The sequence below is a fragment of the Panthera tigris genome, chromosome B1 (assembly GCF_018350195.1).
Source record: "Panthera tigris isolate Pti1 chromosome B1, P.tigris_Pti1_mat1.1, whole genome shotgun sequence".
In the NCBI taxonomy this organism is placed as follows: Eukaryota; Metazoa; Chordata; class Mammalia; order Carnivora; family Felidae; genus Panthera; species Panthera tigris.
Window position 1 is genome coordinate 141,648,970 of NC_056663.1, and position 16,351 is coordinate 141,665,320.

A 16,351-nucleotide genomic window follows, 5' to 3' on the forward strand; every position below is an offset into this window, starting at 1 on the left:
GAAGTGTTCATATAATGGATGAGAGGGGAAATCTTTTCCCTTAGCTAATAGTCACTCCTATAGCAACTAAATGCCTTGGGTGCTGGGAAAATGTAAATGGATGGTGAGTATTAAAAGTTCAGGGCCAGTCTCATTCAGGATAGATATCAGCTCTGAAACTTTCCTGTATAAGAAGCATATTCCTTAATCATCAGGCAGGCCTCTTTGCAGGATTTATGGAAGCACAAAACCTTGGTCAAAAGTCTAAAGACCTCACAGAGCAGCCTGTTACTTTGGATATAGAGAATTCTGCCCCAAAGACTGGACTTTGGGGGTGGAGAAAAGGAGTAGAAAAGCCCTTACTCAATGTGCCTGAACCCACTATGCTCGGAAGCCTGTTTTGGGAGGGTGATGTCCTAGAAATAAGTACTCAGGGACTTTTTGTTTGGGTGTACATCTGTTTGATCTAGAGGTCAGCAGGGCCACTACAGGAACATCCAAACACAAACAGGCTTGCAATCTGCAAGAAAGAACCTTGCAGGAAATCTGCTTGCAAGTTTCAGCTCTGCTAGGAGATAATTGGGTTTCATCAAGCAAGCCCCTTGAACCCCCTCAGGATAAAGCCACCCCCATTTCTTACGTTAAATTTATAGTCAAGAATATAGGGTCTTTGTTTAAATGATGCGACAGTTTTGGAAGACAGAGCTTGAACTATTGAACAGTCCAGGCCAACAGAACATTCTGCAATTCTCTGACTAGTCTACTAGCCAGAAATATGGTCCTCTCTGAGAGTATTCGGTTCAAACAAGTGCTATAGGGCCACATAGAAAAACTCCTCAGGATGCTCTTATCTCATCCCCTACCATCTTAGCTCCCTTGTAGCACCTGAAGCAGTGGGGACATGGATGATAGACACTGTACACACCAAGATGGTTAGTGAATGATCTAATCACTGGACAGGGATGGGCCCATGCAATCATGCCTTATTTTAAAAGAGGAAAGAGGCAGGAAGGATTAAAGCAGCAGAATTGGAGAAGAATGAATATTATGTTTAGAATAAAGGTCTTAAAATCCACTGTGAGCCAAAAGGGGAATCCCACTCTTTTTGCATGAACCTTGTTCCTCTTTTACATATTTGGGAGGACGGTATAATTAGCTGAGGACACTGAGCAACTTCAAGGAAGGCATTTGGAAGTCCCCTCTGGCCCCCATTTCAAAAGGAGACTCTTAATTTGGTTCAAAGTTCTTACCACAAATGTGCTGAATCAGGCCCTGGATGCCTTCTGTCTGCCAGCAGGAATGGGACTCTTGGAGGTACCCGTTAGCAGGAAGCCTAATTCACTTTCTGGTAAGAAAAATAAAGGAAATGACCTTAAATTTTGGATTATACAAGCATGCCAAGTTGATGGCCTATGAAATGCAAGTTGTACAGTTGAACTTCTGCCTCAATCATTGCCACCTCTTTGCCAACCAAGGGGGTATATCCTCATCAAAAAAAAATGTGATAAGCATCAAAAAGGAGATGCAATGAGTCAGATCATATATTTCTAAAAGAAATCTTGTTTAAATCGCTAAACATTGAAAATTACATTAACAAAACCTTTGTTTCTACTGCATATCACTCTGAGTATTGTCTATCTGCCCAAAAACTTATGGGAGAACAGCAAGGAAATAAATATGCTTCCAAACTAGTGGGAGATTAGAATTAGTTTCACAGATTTGGAAAGTCTGTGAAGAAAAGTTGATTGGTAATACCCAGGCAACCAGAAAAAGACTTTAGTGGATTTATATAAATATGGTGGTAGGTATGTGGACACATCCAAACATGAAAGCGTTCTTCTGGGAGCAAGTGTATATCCCTGACATAAGGGATGAAACAACTGTCCTACTTGGAAGAAAATATTATTTGGGGTAACAAACTTAACTACTAAACCAGGGTATAAGTGGTCCCAGAATATTAAATCATGAAAATGATAGCAAGAGATCATAATTTCCCACTGGGGCAACTGATATCATACTTTTTGCTCATGTTTTGCATTCTTGATCACTTTATGTTATCTGTATTATGAATTATACTCGTAGGCTGTTCTAGGAATGACATTTTATATGAACCACTTCCATAAATGACTGTGGGTCAGGCCTCCCTGGTGATCATCCAACCTTTTTGCTCATTATCATCATTATGCCCACCTTGTTCAGAGGGTTAAATGTAACCCTTTAGCTTCTGCTCTTCTGGGATACCATCATCCCCATTGCTTCCAGGGAGCCCAGTTCCACAACAGCTTCCCTTACTAGCAGTTCCAGCTCAAAGAGGATAGCTTTTCATCAATGCTAGTGCCCTCTCACCAGAGCTTTCTTTAACACCTTGTTAAACAGTGTCCGAGGACCATGATTAGCTCTCATAGAGTAGACTGTGGTCAAGTCTTAACACAGTACATCCATTCTAGCATGATTCCCTCCTCAATAGTCTGTCTGGGCAGTTCTGGCATCTCTACTTCATTTTATGTGGACCATCACTATTACTAAGCTTCTAAAAGCCACCCCAGAACTGTCACTCAGGGTCCTTCCCAGGGACTTAACTCCTGTCTCAAAGGAATGTGCCCTCTTTATGACAAACTCCCTATTATCTGGATTCATATTTCTCTCCCAGCAGGCCCAGCACCCTCAGGGTCCATTCCCAGGCATGCTTTCCTGGTTCCTCGCTGCTTGTTAGCCAGGTCCTGCAACCCCTTTGACATATCTCACCTACCTTAGCAGATAGCACTTACCTACCTCCTAGTAGCACTTAGGAAGGTTCTGCTAAGTTTTGACACTAATTACAGGCTACTGGATAGGAGATTGAGGTACAGATGCTGAGGAAGGCACATGTCTTAACAGGCATGAGTCTCATTTGAAGCTTCTGCATAGTCTTCAAGGAAGAGAGGGAGCTCTTCCAACAAAAAGTGCAAACAACTTCTGCAAACTCCGAGAGCTCAGAAGATCAGGAGATTTCAAGTTTCTTAAATCCATCTCCCCAGATACTACTATTCCAAATCTCAAGGGATTACTCCTTCCAATAGGGCCAGAACTTTGGTGTGGGATTTTTGACCAGACTGGAAATCCAGTCTTCTCTGAAGTTATGCCTCTGTTAAAGTTAACTCCTTTACCTGGTCTTCAGGTGTAGGTTCAACACTAGAGTGAGGCAAATGAAACAGCTAGGGTACAAAATTTAAGGAGGTGCTCGTTCTCAGGATCTTACAAGCATTGACCTTGTACTAACAGAACCACAAGTTAAAGTGTCTCCTAAAATTTGGTGCCCTAGCTGCTTCATTTGCTTCACCCTAGCCCTGACCCTGATCCGCTGTTTCTGCCTCTCATTTGCAGAAGATATGGGTCTTTTATTTTCACTTTTTAAAATTGAAGTGTAATTGACCTACAATATTATATTAGTTTCAGGTGTTCAACATAGTGATTTGACATGACAAAATGCTTACCATGGTAAGGGTAACCGCCATCTGTCACCATGAAAAATGATATTATTGACTATACTCCCTATGCAATGTATTACATCCCTGTGATATTTTTTATTTTGTAACTGGAAATTTGTACCTCTTAATTCCCTTCACCTATTTGGCCCCTCTTTCTTACCCCCTCCTCTCTGGAAACCACTGGGTTGTTCTCTGCATTTATGAGTCTCCTTATGTTTTATATCGTTTGTTTTTTTTTTTTTAGATACTACCTAGAAGTGGAATCATACAGTATTTCTCTTACTCTGACTTATTTCACTCAGAATAATATCTTCTATGTCCATACATGTTGTTGCAATTGGCAAGATTTCATACTTTTTTATGGTTGAATAATATTCTATTGTACATATATATGCTGTGATTCTTTTTTATAATTTTTAATATTTATTTATATTTGAGAAAGAGAGAGAGGGAGTGCAGGGAGGGGAGGGGCAGAGAGAGATGGAGACAGAATCTGAAGCAGGCTCTAGCTTCTGAGCTCCCAGCACAGAGCCAGACACAGAGCTTAAACTCAAGAGCCACAAGATCATGACCTGAGCCAAAGTCAGACACTCAACCAACTGAGCCACCCAGGTGCCCCTACATACCGCAATTCTTTATTCATTCATATACCAATGGACACTTAGGTTGCTTCCATATTTTAGCTATTGTAAATAATGCTTCAATAAACATAAGGGTGAATCTATTTTTTCAAGTTAGTTTTTTTTTTTAATTTTCTTTAGGTAAATACCCAGAAGTGGAATTGCTGGATTGTTGGTAGTTCTATTAATTTTTTAAGGAACTCCACACTGTTTTCCACAGTGGCTTCACCAAGTTAAATTCCCACCAATAGTGTACAAGGGTTTCCTTTATACCACATCCTTGGCAACAGTTGTTAATTCTTGTCTTCTTTTTCTTGTCTTTTTATTTTATTTTATTTTTAAATTTTTTTAACATTTATTTGTTTTTGAAACAGAGAGAAACAGAGCATGAGAGGGAGGGAGACACAGAATCCGAAGCAGGCTCCAGGCTCTGAGCCATCAGCCCAGAGTCCAACACGGGGCTCGAACTCATGGACCGCGAGATCGTGACCTGAGTTGAAGTCGGACGCTTAACCGACTGAGCCACCCAGGCCCCTCTTGTCTTTTTAATACTAGCCATTCTGACATATGTGAGATAATATCTCACTGTAGTTGTGGATTGCATTTACCTGATGATTAGTGATGTTGAGTATCTTTTCATGTGTCCGATTGCCATCTGTATGTCTTCTTTGGAAAAATGTCTCTTCAGGTTCTCTGCTCATTTTTTTAATTTTAATTTTTAATTTATATTATTTATTTATTCATTCATTAATTTAAATCCAAGTTAGTTAACATATAGTGTAATAATGATTGCAGGAATAGAATTTAGTGATTTATCACATATATAAAACACCTAGTGCTCATCCCAACAAGTGCCCTTCTTAATGCCCATTACCCATTTAGCCCATCCCCCTATCCAACACCCCATCAGCAACCCTCAGTTTGTTCTCTGTAGTTAAGAGTCTCTTATGGTTTGTTTCCCTGTTTTCATCTTATTTTTATTTCCCTTCCCCTCTTTATATGTTTGTTTCTTAAATTCCACATGAGTAAAATCATATGATATTTGCCTTTCTCTGACTTATTTTGCTTAGCATAATACACTCTAGTTCCATCCACATTGTTGCAAATGTCAAGATTTTATTCTTTTTGATCACTGAGTAATATTCCATTGTGTGTATGTGTGTATGTATGTGTGTATACATATATGTATATACACACATATATGTATACATATATATACGTATATATATACACACATATATACGTATATATATGCGTACACATATATACATATATATATGTGTACGTATATATATACACACATATATACGTATATATATACACACATATATACGTATATATATGTATATATACATATATAAACACATATAATACATATATATACATATATATACACATATATATGTATATATACACACATATACATATATATATACACACACACATATATATATACACGTATATATACGTATATATATATACACACACACAAATATATACGTATATATACACACACATATATATGTATATATACATATATATATATATACACACACACACACATATATATATATACACACATATATGTACACACACACACACACACACACACACACCACATCTTCTTTATCCATTCATCAGTCAATGGACATTTGGGCTCTTTCCATACTTTGGCTATTGTCTATAGTGCTGCTATAAACATTGGGGTGCATGTGCCCTTTCAAATCAGCATTTTTGTATCCTTTGGCTGATACCTAAAAGTGCAATTGCTTGGTCATAGGGTAGTTCTATTTTAATTTTTTGGGGAACCTCCATACTGTTTTCCAGAGTGGCTACAGCAGTTTGCATTCCCAACAGCAGTGCAAAAGTGTTCCTCTTTCTCCGCATCCTCACCAACATCTGTTGTTGCCTGAGTTGTTCATTTTAGCCATTCTGACAGGTATGATGTGGAATTTCATTGTGGTTTTGATTTGTATTTTCCTGATGATGAGTGATGTCGAGCAATTTTTTCATGTGTCAGCCATCTGGATGTTTTCTTTGGAAATGTGTCTATTCATGTCTTTTGCCCATTTCTTCACCGGATTATTTGTTTCTTGAGTGTTGAGTTTGATAAGTTCTTCATAGATTTTGGATACTAACCCTTTATCTGATATTTCATTTGCAAATATTTTCTCCCATTCCATCATTTGCCTTTTAGCTTTGTTGATTGTTTCCTTTGTTGTGCAGAAGATTTGTAGCTTGAAAAAGTCCTAATAGTTTATTTTTGCTTTTGTTTTCCTCACTTCCAGAGACATGTCAAGTAAGAAGTTGCTGAGGCTGAGGTCAAAGAAGTCCTTGCCTGTTTTCTCCTCTACGAATTTGATGACTTCCTGTCTTACATGTAGGTCTTATCCATTTTGAGTTTGTTTTTATGTATGGTATAAGAAAGTGGTCCAGTTTTTTCCAACACCATTTGCTGAAGAGATTCTCTTTTTTCCATTGGATATTCTTTCCTGCTTTGTCAAGGATTAGTTGGCCATATGTCTGTGGGTCCATTTCTGGGTTCTCTCTTCTGTTCCATTGATCTATGTGTTTGTTTTTGTGCCAGTACTATACTGTCTTGATGATTATAGCTTTGTAATACAGCCTAAAGTCCAGAATTATAATGCCTCCAGTTTTGGTTTTCTTTTTCAACATTACTTTGGCTATTCAGAGTCTTTTCTGGTTCCATACAAATTTTAGAATTGTTTGTTTTAGCTTTGTGAAAAATGCTGGCGTTATTTTTATAGGGATTGCTCTGTTCATTTATTTTAATGTTTATTTATTTTGAAAGAGATAGAAAGCGCAAGTGGTTGAGGGGCAGAGATAGAAAGAGTGAGAGAATCGCAAGCAGGCTCCATGCCACAGGGCTCAATCCTACAACTGGAAGATCATGAACTAAACTGATATCAAGAGTCAGACGTTCAACTGACTGAGACACCCTGGTGTCCCAGGTTCTCTGCCCACTTTAAATCATATTGTTGTGGGGCACCTGGGTGGCTCAGTCAGTTAAGCATCCAACTTCAGCTCAGGTCATGATCTCACAGTTTGAGTTCAAGTCCCGCATCGGGCTCTGTGCTGACAGCTCAGAGCCTGGAGCTTGCTTCAGATTCTGTGTCTCCCTCTCTCTCTTCCCCTTCCCCTGCTCACACTTTGTCTCTCGCTCTCTCAAAAATAAATAAATGTTGAAAATATCAATCAGTCTATCAATCATATTGTTGAGGGTTTTTTGGTGTTAAGTTGTATGAGTTCTTATATGCCTTGGTCCTATCATTTGCAAATATCTTCTCTCATTCAGTAGGTTGCCTTTCATTTTGTAAATGGTTTCCTTCAATGTGCAAAAGCTATGATGTGGTCTTAATTGTTCATTTTTCTTTTGTTGCCCTTGCCTGAAAAGAGATATCCAAAAATTATTGCCAAAACTCATGTCCAGGATTATATTTTCTTTTAGGAGTTTTATGGTTTCAGGTCTTATGTTCAGGTATTTAATCCATATTGAGTTTATTTTTGTATGTGGTATAAAAAAGCTGTCTAGTTTCATTCTATTTCAGGCAACTGTCCAGTTTTCCCAACACCATTTGTTGAAGAGACTCTTTTCTCCATTATATATTCTTACCTCCTTTTTCATAGATTAGTTGATAATATAAGTGTGAGTTTAATTCTGGGCTCTCTATTCTGTTTGATTGATCTGTGTCTATTTTTGTTCTAATATCAGACTGTTTTGATTACTATAGCTTTGTAGTAAAGTTTGAAACCTGGAATCGTGATACCTCCAGCTTGGTTCTTCTTTCTCAAGATTGCTTTGGCTATTCAAGGTCTTTTGTGGTTCCATACAAATTTTACGATTATTTGTTCTAGCTCTGTGAAAATGCTATTGGTATTTTGGTAGAGACTGGATTGAATATGTAAATTGCCTTGGGTAGGATGGTAATTTTAACAATATTAATTTTTCCAATCCATGAGGGTGATATATCATTCCATTCATTTGTATCATCTTCAATTTCTTTCATTAATGTCTTGTAGTTTTCAGAGTACTGGTCTTTCACCTCTTTGGTTAAATTTATTCTTAGGTGTTTTCTTCTTTTTGATGCAACTGTAGATGGGATTGTTTTCTTAGTTTCTCTTTGTGGTACTTTGTTATTAGTCTATAGAAATGCAACATATTTCTGTATATTTTGTATCCTGCAACTTTACTGAATTCATTTATCATTTCTAATAGTTTTTTGCTGGAGTCTTTAGGGTTTCCTATATAGTATCACGTAATCTGCAAATCATGACAGTTTTACAATTTCCTTACAAATTTGGCTACTTTATATCTATTTCTTGTCTGATTGATGTGACTAGAACTTCCAGTATGTTGTTGAATAAGAGTGTTGAGAATGGGTATCCTTTTCTTGTTTCTGATCTTAGAGGTAAAGCTTTTAGCTTTTTACCATTGAGTATGATGTTAGTTGTGAGTTTGTCCTATATGGCCTTTATTATGTTAAGGTATGGTCCATCTATACCCACTTTGCTGAGAGTTTCTATTATGAATGAAGGTTGTATTGTGTCAAATGCTTTTTCTGCACCTGATGAGATGATTATATAATGATTATTTTTGTTAAAATAGTATAATCACATTGATAGATTTGTACATATTGAACTATTACTGCATCCTTGGAATAAATCCCATTTGATCATGGTAAATAATCCATTTTATATATTGTTGAATTCAATATGCTAATATTTTCCTGAGGAGTTTTGCATCTCTATTCATCAGTGATATTGGCTTGCATTATTTTTTTTTGCAGTGTCTTTATCTGGTTTTGATATCAAGGTCATGCTGAACTTGTAAAATGAATTTGGAAGCTTTCCTTACTCTTCAATTTTTTGGTACAGTTGAGAATGATAGGTATTAACTTTTCTTTAAATGTTTGGTAGGATTCATCTGTGAAGCTATCCAGTCCTGGAATTTGGTTTATTGGGAGTGTTTTATATTATTTTATTACTACTAATCAGTCTTCTCACATTTTACATTTCTTCCTGATTTAGTCTTAGAAGCTGTATATTCTTTTTTTTTAATTTTAGTTTTCATGGTTATCATTTTAATACCTGCATAATATTTCATCAATATAACATAACACTTTGCTCAATCATGTCTCTCTTTGTCTGACATTTTGGCCTTTCCCAACCCTCCAATTATTCTGTGCACAAAATTCAGGAGTTTCTTTTTTTCTCTCTTTTTTTAAAAACATTTTAATGTTTATTTTTTTTAATTTATTCTTTAATTTACATCCAAGTTAGTTGGCATAATGCAACAAGATTTCAGGAGTAGATTCCTTAATGCTCCTTACCCATTTAGCCCATCCCCACTCCCACATCCCCTCCAGTAATCCTCTGTTTGTTCTCCATATTTAAGAGTCTCATGTTTTGTCCCCCCCCCTTGTTTTTATATATTTTTTTGCTTTCCTTCCCTTGTGTTCATCTGTTCTGTGTCTTAGAGTCCTCATATGAGTGAAGTCATATGATATTTGTCTTTCTCTGACTAATTTCACTTGGCATAATACCCTCTATTGGGTAATTACAAATGGCAAGATTTCATTCTTTTTGATTGCCAAGTAATACTCCATTGTATATATATACTACATCTTCTTTATTCATCCATCGATGGACATTTGGGCTCTTTCCATATTTTGGCTATTGTTGATACTGCTACCATATATATTGGGGTGCATTGCCCAGAAGCTGTATATTCTTAGGAATTTATTATTTTTTCTAGGTTGTCCAATTTGTTGGCATATATATATATATATATATACACATATATATATATGTATATATATATATATACACATATATATATATGTATATATATATATATATATATATATATATTTGTAGTTGTCTCCTGTAAACCTTTGTATTTCTGTGGTGTTGGTTGTAACTTCCCTTCTTTAATTGCTGATTTTATTCTTTTAAATCCTCACTCTTTTTTTTTTCAAAGAGTCTGGTTAAAAGTTTATCAATTTTATTTATCTTTTCAAAGAACAGCTCTTAGTGTATAGATCTTTTTTTTCTTTCTTCTGTCTTTCTGTCTGTCTGTCTCTATTTCACTTATTTCCACTCTGATCTTTATTGTTTCCTTACTTCATTCTTTGGGCTTTGTTTGTTCTTCTTTTTATAGTTCCTTTGGTTGTAAGGTTAGACTGAGATTTACCTACTTCTTGAGGTAAGCCTGTATCACTATAAACTTTCCTCTTAGAAAGAGGGGCACCTAGGTGGCTCAGTCAGTTAAGTGTCTGACTCTGGATTTTGGTTCAGGTCATGATCTCCTGGCTTGTGAGTTCAAGCCCCATATCTGGCTCTGTGCTAACAGCATGGAGCCTGCCTGAGATTCTGTCTCCCTCTCTGTCCCTCTCTTGCTTGTGCTGTCTCTCTCATTCATAAATAATAATAATAATAATAATAATAATAATAATAAAAGTTTTTGCTGCATCCCCCAATTTTGGATCATTGTGTTTCCATTTTCTTTTGTCTCAAGGTATTTTTAAATTTCCTCTTTGATTTCTTCATTGACCCATTGTTTAGTAGGATGTTATTTATCTTCCATTTGTTTGTGTTTTTTCTACTTTTCTTGTTGTGATTGATTTCTGGTTTTATACTGTTGTGGTCAAAAGAGTTTCTTGATATGATTTCAATCTTCTTAAGTTTATTATGACATGTGATATAACCTGGAGAATGTTCAATTTGTACTTGAATATTTTGTTATTTTTGGATATAATGTTCTATACATATCTGTTAAGACCACCTAGTCTAGTGTGTTCAAAGTAACTGTTTCTTTATTGATCTATTCATTGATGTAAATAGGGTGTTAAAGTCCCAACTATTGTATTACTGTAAATTTCTTCCTTTATATTTATTAATATATGCTTTATATATTTAGGTCCTCCTATGTTTGGTGCATATATATTTTCAATTGTTATATCTCCTTGTGGAATTGGCCCCTTTATCATTATATATGCCCTTCTTTGTCTCTCATTACAGTCTTTTCTAAGTCTATTTTGTCTGATATAAGTATTGCTACTCCAGCTTTATGTTTGTTTCCATTTGCATAGGATATCTTTTTCCATCCTTTCACTTTCAGTCTGTCTTTAAATCTGAAGTGAGTGTTTTGTAGGCATCATATAAATGGGTCTTATTTTTTTTATCCATTCAATCACCTATGCCTTTTTATTGGAATGTAGTCTTTTTACATTTACAGTAATTATTGGTAGTTATGTACTTATTGCCATTTTGTTTGTTTTCTAGCTATTTTTTGCACTTCTCTGTGCCCTCCTTCTTTTGCTTTCTTCCCTTGAGATTTGACAATTTTCTTTATTGTTATGTTTGGATTCCTTTGTCATTTTTTTGTGCATCTGTAACAGGTTTTTTGTTTGTGGTTACCATGAGGTTTATATATATCCCCTAAGTATACACCAATCTACTTTAAGTTAAGGGTTTCTTAAGTTCAAACACATTTTAAAAGCACTACATTTTACTCCCCTGCACCCACATTTTATGTATTTAATGTCATATTTTACATCTTTTTATTTTTTTGTCCCTTAATATTTATTATTGATATAGTTGATTTTACTACTTGTTTTTTTAACCTTTATACTAGGCATAAGTGATTAATTTACTACCTTTAGGTTTGCTTTACCTGTAGTTATGACCTTTTCTGCTTGAAGAAGTCCCTTAAACATTTCTTGTAATGCCAGTTTAGTGGTGATGAATTCCTTTAATTTTTGTTTGTCGAGGGAATTAATCTCTCCTTCATTCAGAATAACATTTCTGGGTACAGTATTCTCAGCTGTAGGTTTGTTTTTTTCCTTTCGGCACTTTAAATATATTATGCCACTCTCTTTTGGTCTGACATGAAAAATGCTGAAAAATCAGCTGATAGTTTTATGGGTGTATCTTGTAGGTATCTAGTGTCTTTTCTCTTGCTGCTTTTAAGATTATCTTTAATTTTTGACATTTTAATTATGTGTCTTTGTGTAGATCCCTTTGGGTTCGTCTTGTTTGTGGATCTCTCACTTTCTGGACTAGGATGTATGTTTCCTTCCCCAAGTTTGGAAAGTTTTCAGCTATTTGTTCAAATAAGTTTTCTGCTCTTTCTCTCTTCACCTTCTGGGACCCTTATAATGCAAATGTTAGTATCACTTATGTCTTAGAGGCCCTTAACCTCTGCTCATTTTTTTCTTTTTGCTTATCAGTGGATGTTTTCCACTGCCCTTCTTTCAGATCATTGATCCATCTTTTTACATCCTCTAATCTTCTGTTGATTCCCTCTAGTGTATTTTTCATTGTAGTCCTTGTATTCTTTAACTCTTTTGGGTTCTTTTTATATTTTCTATCTCGTTGTTGAAGTTCTCACTTCATTTACTCTTTCCAAAATTTGATGAACATCTTTATGACCATTACTTTGAACTCTTTAGCAGGTAGATTGCTTATCTCTGTTTCATTTCATTCTTTTTTTGAGTTTTTCTCATATTCTTTTATTTGGAATTCCTCTGTCTCCTTATGTTGTCTGACTGTCTGTTTTTTTCTAAATATTAGGTGGGTCAGCTCCATCTCTTGGTCTTAGAGGTTATGATCTTATGTAGATGGCATTCTGTGGGCCCAGAAATGCAATATTCCTTCTTACCAGAACTAGGTACCCTAGGGGTTTGCCTTGTGTGAGCTGTTTGTGGCCTCCTGTTATGATTGAGCTGCAACTGCTGTGGGTGTGATGGTGGGTGGGACAGGCCTTTGGGCTGGCTGGATGCAATGTCCAGCTGCAACTGCTACAGGGGCACTGGTGGGTAAGTATGAGCCCCAGAAAGGCAAGCTGACAGGCCCAGTTGCAACTGCTGCTGGTATAATGGTCAGTGGGGTTAGCCCCAGGTGTGGCTGGCTGTGAAGCCCAGTAGCTGCTGTGGGTGTGCTGGTAGGCTAGGCTGGCCTACCCTTTCCAGGACAAGAGTCACTTGAGGGGCACCAGTCCCAGCTGAGGTTGCCCACCAGATGTGGCAGGTGGTAGCCTCTTTGGAGGGGTGCCTGTAGGGGTCAGCAGATTGGGTGGAACAAATCTACATGGGAATGCTGGGTCAAGGCAAGCAGTGTTAGCAAGGTAGATAATGTCAGAACTGAATGACCTAGGCTGAAAGAAGGCAAGCCCACCTGTGCTTACATTCCCAGAGAAAGTTCCTCCAGATCCCTGCCCCTCTGGCACACACCCTAAAATTAATCAATAAATCTCTTTCATCTATGGCCCAGGTGCATTTTTTTTTAAAGACACATTTATCCAGCATAATGATCAGACTATTACATTTAGCAATCAACAGCATGGGTGCAAAAAAAAAAAATCTACATTAAAACCCTTTGTTGGAATGCTTTACAGTTTCCACAGAACAGAAATGAAAATAACCTGTTATACAATTAGTCACAAGTACAGTCCTCGAGGTTTTTGCCCATACACATGAGTATTGTCTAAAACATGTCTTCTTTGTAGCAGCTAGGCCCTGCCACCACTGTGCTTGGCTGAGTTCACAAATCTGTTGTAACCTATAGCTTTCCTGTCACTTCTCTGGTTCTCCTTTCCTGCTAAGCTTTGTTTCCTGGCAGTAATTAAAACCTTCTGCCACTGCCATAGCTACAGCTGCTGCTGGAACTGCCATAGCCACCTTAGTTTCGTGGTTTGGCAAAATATTGGCGTCTGCCACCATAGGGGCCAGAGCTTCTGCCTCCAAAATTTCCTCTTTTCATGGGTCCAAAATTTGAAGATTAATTTTTGTAATTGCCAAAATCATTATAGCTTCCACCACCTCCAAAGTTGCTTCCATTGTTACCAAATCCATCATAGCCATCCCCACTGCCACCATATCCACCACCACCTTGACTGCCACTAACAGTGGCACTGAAGTTTCCTCCACAGCCAAAGTTGTCATTCCCACCAAAACCACCTCCATGACCACTACCAAAGTTTGACCTCTTTGACTGGAGGAAGCACTAGCCATCTCTTGCTTAGATAAAGCTTTCCTTACTTCACAGTTGTGGCCATTCACAGTATGGTATTTTTGAATGACAATCTTGTCTACAGAGTCGTGGTTGTCAAATGTTACAAAAGCAAAGCCTCTCTTTTTGCCACTGCCTCGGTCAGTCATGATTTCAATCACTTCAATTTTCCCATACTATTCAAAAAAATCTCTTAGATGACATTCTTCAGTGTCTTCTTTAATGCCACCGACAAAAATCTTTTTCACGGTTAAGTGGGCACCAGGTCTTTGAGAATCTTCTCTTGAGACAGCACTCTTTGGTTCTACAACTCTTCCATCCACCTTGTGTGGCCTGGCATTCATGGCTACATCCACCTCTTCCACAGTGGCATAGGTGACAAATCCAAAGCCTCTGGAGTGCTTGGTGTTCAAATCTCTCATCACCACACAGTCCTTAAGCATTCCCCATTGTTCAAAATGGCTCCTCAGACTCTCATCAGTTGTTTCAAAGCTCAAACCTCCGATGAAAAGCTTCCACAACTGTTCAGGCTCTTTGGGAGACTCCGACTTAGACGTGGTGGGAGGGGAGGCTTTAATGATGCTTACTCAGTGGTGTCCACAGGCAGAAAGCCCCAGGTCCTTTTTAAATTGCTGCCTCTTCTAAATTTCAGAGAGTGTGAGATTATGGGTAGGCCCTTTAAGAGTGGAGTCTTTATTTCCTATAGCCCTCAGGCCCTCCCAGAATTAAGCTCTGTTAATTTTGAAAAACAGACATTATGGAGGCTTGTCTTCCCAGAGCATGGATTATCTCATATCGGGTTTGAAACCTTCCTTTTTCAGGGAAGACCTCTGTAAATGTGATATCCCTCCCACTTGTGGGTTTTCACACTGAGGGTTTGCTTCCTGATGAGAGGACATTCTGCCCTTCCTACACTTCTCAGTGTGTATTTTTCTTTAAATCTTTAGCTATGGAAATCTGCTAGCCTTCACGTCACTATCTAGGGACAGTTGTTCTACATGGAGTTACAGCCTTGGTATATTCATGGGAGGAGGTGAGCTCAGGATCTTCCTACTCCACCATATTTCCCACCACTATGCCAGATGTGGGTCTTTAAAAATATTGTCAAAGAAGACATCTGACTCTTAAACCTTGATTTAAATCATTGGTTAATATACCTAAGTGTAATTTTCTCTCTTTAATACATCAACAGCACGTTAGTAACTATAAGAATTGTGGAATGGATATTTCTTGTTCCCTCTACCATACTTCCCAAGTGTCCAAGGCACTGTACCAATGAGACCTTTATCTTCTACCTGTACTTCATTTCAGTTAGTTTTAGCAATCACATAGTTCCAGCATGCCAGGGGCTATCATTACTTTACATAATCATGGCCACACAGCTGGTGAGAAATCTAACTTCAGAATCCATCCTTAGAGACTTCTTCTTTTACCAGCTGTCTTATTTGGAGTTCCCTAGAAATCTAAGATGGATATTCTTAAGTGATTAATTGGGTGAATATTCTTAGGAAAAAGAGAATGAGGGAGGCAGGATAGAACAGATGAAAAGGCTAAACAAAAATGTATTCACTTTAGTTTGATTACATGATAATTCTGAAACATAAATTGTACAATAAAAGTAGTTGTACCTCAAAGGGGCCTGGCCCCTTATGCCTTGAGCCACTTAATGGCCAAGGTCTGGCCCAGGTGAGCAGGTGAGAGGAAAGAGGTGAGGTGTAGTGCAACCTCCCACAGGTTGTTTTCTTCTTCCTCTTCTCCTTCTCCTCCTTCTCCTTCTCCTCCTCCTCCTCCTCCTCCTCCTCCTTCTCCTCCTTCTCCTCCTCCTCCTCCTCCTCCTCCTCCTCCTCCTCCTCCTCCTCCTCCTTCTCCTCCTCCTCCTCCTCCTTCTCCTCCTCCTCCTCCTCCTCCTCCTCCTCCTCCTTCTCCTCCTCCTCCTCCTCCTCCTCCTCCTCCTCCTCCTCCTCCTCCTCCTTTGGCCAAGAGCTACCTCTCTGGAGAAGGAGCAGCATGAGTTGTTACTGGATAACATTCAGAACATCTGGGGCATGAGTGCACCAGCTGGTAGAAGAGATCTGAGTGGAGCACCAAGAGCAACAAGAATACCACTTAGAAATACTTTCAAGAAATGATCTGTATGACAAAAATGGGAAATTTATATTCTACTTGGACTGCCAGAAGGACTGCTAGAGTAAGTCAAGGGACTTACTTTAGGCTAAGCTCTGCTACTAACTACCTGGAGGATTACTTTGATCA

At 37.8% G+C, this 16,351-nt stretch overlaps 1 pseudogene; it reads right to left on the reverse strand.

Moving 5' to 3' along the window:
* Positions 1–13,660: 13,660 nt before the first annotated feature.
* Positions 13,661–14,592, reverse strand: LOC102969211 (annotated as a pseudogene).
* Between the last annotated feature and the right edge of the window lie 1,759 nt (positions 14,593–16,351).